This window comes from Gavialis gangeticus, unplaced genomic scaffold (genome assembly GCF_001723915.1).
Source record: "Gavialis gangeticus isolate Ggan-Ray unplaced genomic scaffold, GavGan_comp1, whole genome shotgun sequence".
NCBI lineage: Eukaryota > Metazoa > Chordata > Crocodylia > Gavialidae > Gavialis > Gavialis gangeticus.
In genome coordinates this window covers 144,997,385-145,002,106 of record NW_017728992.1, presented here as the reverse complement: position 1 = coordinate 145,002,106, position 4,722 = coordinate 144,997,385, and the positions used below count along the sequence as shown (strand labels likewise).

At 36.8% G+C, this 4,722-nt stretch overlaps 1 long non-coding RNA gene across 1 annotated transcript in view; it reads right to left on the bottom strand.

Annotated features, from left to right (window-relative positions):
- The window catches only part of LOC109299806, a 22,970-nt gene that overhangs the window by 616 nt on the left and 17,632 nt on the right, over nt 1–4,722 (bottom strand). The window lies entirely within an intron of this gene.

Here is a 4,722-nt window from a genome sequence, read left to right as displayed (position 1 = left end):
CAGGTTCAAATTGATTTTCAGAAACAGGTCCCTGAAATAGTTTCCCCCACTCCAGACAACTAGCTAATCACTGGGCTATTCTTGGTTTCCCTCACATGTCGACCATTTGGACATCTCTATTATATATCCATTTATTTGACATGAAAGAATATGACAAATGGTTCAAATAAAATAAAGAATAGGCAGCATAACAAGAGGACTAAATGGGCAGACTTTTGAAATTGTTACATTTTAGTTATTCAGAAAGTTGATATCCTCACTTCATATTACATGTGTTGATAGGTGAGGACCAAGAGTGAGACCTCTTTAAAATGTAATCTTTAATTATATAGATGTTAATTTTTTATTCTTTGCAGCCACTTTTATGTGATGAACAATTTCTATATTACCACATTTAAAGAAAAACCCTTATTCAAGAGTATTTGTTTTGGTATCTGTGAAATGCACCTTTTTTGTCTGGTGCGTAATGAAGTGCCAGCCATCTCAGATAAGAAAAAAAACCATCCTGATATCTGAGGTCCCAAATTCAGCAAAGGTTTTAGATGCATGCTTAATTACGTTAATGGGCAATAGCATAACTAGGGATGGCTAGGGGGATACCCACCCCAGGCACCAAGTTAGAACGGGTGCCAAAATCATACCCCACCCCACAGAGTCCACATCTCAGCAGCATACCCATGCTGGAAGCTCCAAAACAGTCTCTAGTTGCTGTTAAAGCCACCTTAGCAACGGCCAGGACAGGCAGAGCAAGTGGGTGCACCAGCAGAAGCTCAGCTGGGGACTGTTTAGGAGTCCCTGACATGGATATGACTGCTGGCCCCTCCTACCTCTCCCCCTTGGGACCCATGTGCCCCTTGCTCTCAACATCTGTGTGCACCCCTACCCTGTGGGGTTTGTCCCTGCTTGTTACACCACTGCTGACTAGGGACAGGGTGCTGAATATAAACCTTTTTTTGGTCACTGAAGAAAATTGTTAAGCAGCAGTGTCATTATTATTGTAAAACAATTTTACAGTAATAACTTATTTAGAGATATTGATGATTATAAAGTATAAGTATACACAAAAATAATTTATAGCCTTTGTATTTAAATTGCTTTCTGTGTAGAACCCTTACTCTCTGCAACTCCATTCATAGCATCAGATGAAGTAGTTTATCATTTATGAAAGCTTATGCCTCTCTGAACCTCTCTGAGTCTCCAAGATGCCACCCTGACTTGACTTCTGTAAAATAATGTTATTCTAATATGTGCTCTGATTAATGTCTTGTTGTACCATGACAAGAAATGTGGTCATTTCTGAAATGTATGTAGTTAGGCAAGTGTCAGTTACTTTTCAGTATATTACATCGTTACTTTCCTAAGATGTATAACTATCTGTAGGAATACATGACTTTTGTTAAGTGGACTTCACACTGTATGAACCCATTGCACTCAAAAATTAATGCTTATCACTCTTACTGTGTGGGTGACATGTTACGTTCACAGTAAAAATACTGGTTCTAAATGTTAAGCAAAAACGTTTGAAACGTTTTCCCTCTTCCTTGTTATATTTTGACTCAGGGTGAGTGGTGATGGTTAAAAAGGAAACAGCATGTACTCCCAGATGGTGCACACTGCCCATCTCAAGATACGTGTCAGCCAGCTTGAGCCTGGCTAAATTGCTGCTTGGGACAATAGTGTGCAAGCCAACCTGGTAACTAGATCCTGGCACTCTAGGTCACTAGTATGAAATTCTGCTCTGTTACATTTATATGATGTGTTGGAAGAAACAGCAACTTATACAACCTATTCCTCTCCTCATTTAATTGTTTGACTCAGCATGTGCATAATTAAATATGAAAGAAATGCTTAACAGGCCAAACAACTCTGTATTTTATTCTGTGACAATTTCTGTTTTTTCTTGCATTTCTTTTGGATTACCTGGAGATGTTGCCACTCAGGTTCATGGTCCCCTGAACCTGAATCAGTCCCCTGAGATCATCCTAAATAGGGTTGGCTACAGGCCTTTTTTTAGGTATTTATGGGGGGCTTCAAAAGCCATCTTTGAATTCCCATCTTTTCTTAGCTTTTACCTTGATTTTGATATTGTCTCACAGGCAATGTATTGGCTTCCCAGAAACTTAGAGACAACTGCTCTTAGACTTTGTTTATACAACAAAAGAGCATTTTTCATCTGTGCTGGGCTTCCTCTAAATTTAAATATACTACCAGTAGATAAATGTGATGCACTACAGGCAACTATTGGTCACATGTTTTGGTCATGCTCTATTATCAATGATTTTTTTGAAAGAAACGATGAGTAGAGTTAACGTGGGTTTGAATGCAGTACTGTTATCTTTGGCAAATACGAGTTCTTGGGTCTATACCTAAAGAATTCCAACTGAATCTTTCCCAGATTGCACTCTTGTGTATGGCATTATTAGTGACATGCAGGAACATATTACAGACATCTTTAAAGGTCAAAATCTGGTAGGATGAGATGGCACAGCTGGCATTTATGGAGAGAATCGTGTTTAGCAGTTTTAAGTGCTTTGAAAAGTTCGGTGCAATTTGGAAAGAGTTCTTTGAATATTTTGGTAACTAAATTAGTGTTCCTTGAATTCTTCCCTTTTCTTCTGCTAGCCATCCCTTTTCCTTCCTTTTTTTTTCTTTTCCCTTTTATTACCTATTGTTTGTGGTGGACATGCACAGGTCAGGTTGAAATGGACACGGATAGTTGAAATATATGTATTTTTATTATTGTGTTGCATTTTAAAGTCAATAAAAAAGATTTAAAAATAGAATAAAGTATAGATAGAATAAAACAAAGAGGCATAGTATATATGAACTTATAGAACCCTACATAGAGTGGGGGAAGCATTAACATTTTTTCCATCTTAAAAACTAAATCTTGGGCACACAAACTTCTTATCTTAGAGCTAGAGACTCACTAATATACTAAAATTATACTCACATTCAGATATTTTCCCCAAGAAATCCTATGAATCAGTAGATCTGACAATAAATTATCTACTACAGTTTCTAAATACACATTTACAACACAGAACCTACAGCCAAATTTTAAAAGGCCTGTAAAAAGACTTATAGTTGTCATCAGCACAACATTATTTAATATTAGTCAAGGATCAAAGTGGCATGGGTATTTTGCTGGGAGGAAAGAGGAAAATTAGTGGAAATAATATTAAGATTATATTATAATATTAGCACTTACATAGTTTTTTTTCCCCCATTTACAAAAAGTATATTGTTGTCAATAGACAAGTAAGTGCAGTATTCCCTCAAAGAGGAGTCAAACAGTCATTAGATGTTCTTCGCCTTCCAACATATCCAGAGCTCCAGAAATAATCAGGATTGAGTTCAAAACCATGAACATTGTGGGTGTGTCTACATATGCCCCAGCGGCATAAGTGACAGCTCAGTAATAACTGTTACTATGCCATGCTGGCAGCACATGGTTCTTTTTAGCAGCTATATCATTGTAGTAATGCACTACCGTGATGTAGCTGTGGCATCATGGTTTGTGCCTATTGGTGCTACGTTGCCGTATTGTGTTGCTATGGTGACACAGCATCTTGTGGAGACATGCCTAGTTATGATGAAAACTTCATCCCTAAAAGTGTCATATATACTCATTTTACCTCAATAGTAATATATTTCAGCCACCAAAATTAAAAGCTAGAAAAAGAAAGATCAGGTAACGAAACCAATATAAGGCTAATTTCAAAGCCTAGTGCTTATGTTATGCTGGTTCCAAACTCCCACTTCAAACCTGGAAATCCAGTAGTGACTATCTCAGTGACTCAGGCAGCCAGTATAAGTAGTAATGCAAAGAAACTTGTAATAATTATAGATTTCATTATAATACAGATATAACCAACTGCAGCAAAAGAAAAGGAAAATTTACAACATCTTCAAGGTGTAAGTCTTGTTAGTACCCACTATTCAATTATATTACGTGACATGGATGAAGTGCCTTAGGCTCAACTTGAGATCATGACAATGAAGTTGTCACACTGGAACAATTCAAATTACTGACTATCAGAATCATGCTTTTTCTAGTGCCTTAGGACAAGAGGATTATTTATGATTCCTTTGACCCTCATCTAGCCAAAATTATCCACAAAAAGGAACAATGCTACTAATGAATTGAGATGGTTCAGTATCACACCCTATCTGCTCATCAGAGTTAGTGGGATGGAAACAAAAGCTTTTGTAGATGTAGGGGCCATACCATATAATTTCTGAAAGAATAATAAACCAACTAGAAATCTTAAGTAGTCGAAGCAGAGTCTATTCCTACTGATTCACATTACCAATCCTAGCAGGAAATCTTACATTCCAGATATCACTTGTACAAGCTGTTTTAATGAGAATCTTGATATTGTTTTGTTGGTGTCTTGGGATCATGATCATTTCTTCTGGTTGGAAGAGGAACCTATGTACAGGAATTTTGGTTTCTATTTCAGGTACAGGCAGACCCACTCATTAGGTTCAAACTCTATCCTTAGGTGAATCATACTGATCACAATTAAAATGTTTTCATTTTCTATTTGGTATATAATTCATTCAGTTATCCCTCAATACTACTTTCTCTAAGAGTCATTTTGGTATCAGCTGCCTGAGAGGTGATAATGAGGTTTAAATGTATATTATCAGTAATTTCTTAGTGGTGTTAGTTGAAAACTCTAGTATCTGTCAATTTTATCTCAGGATTGTATTAAG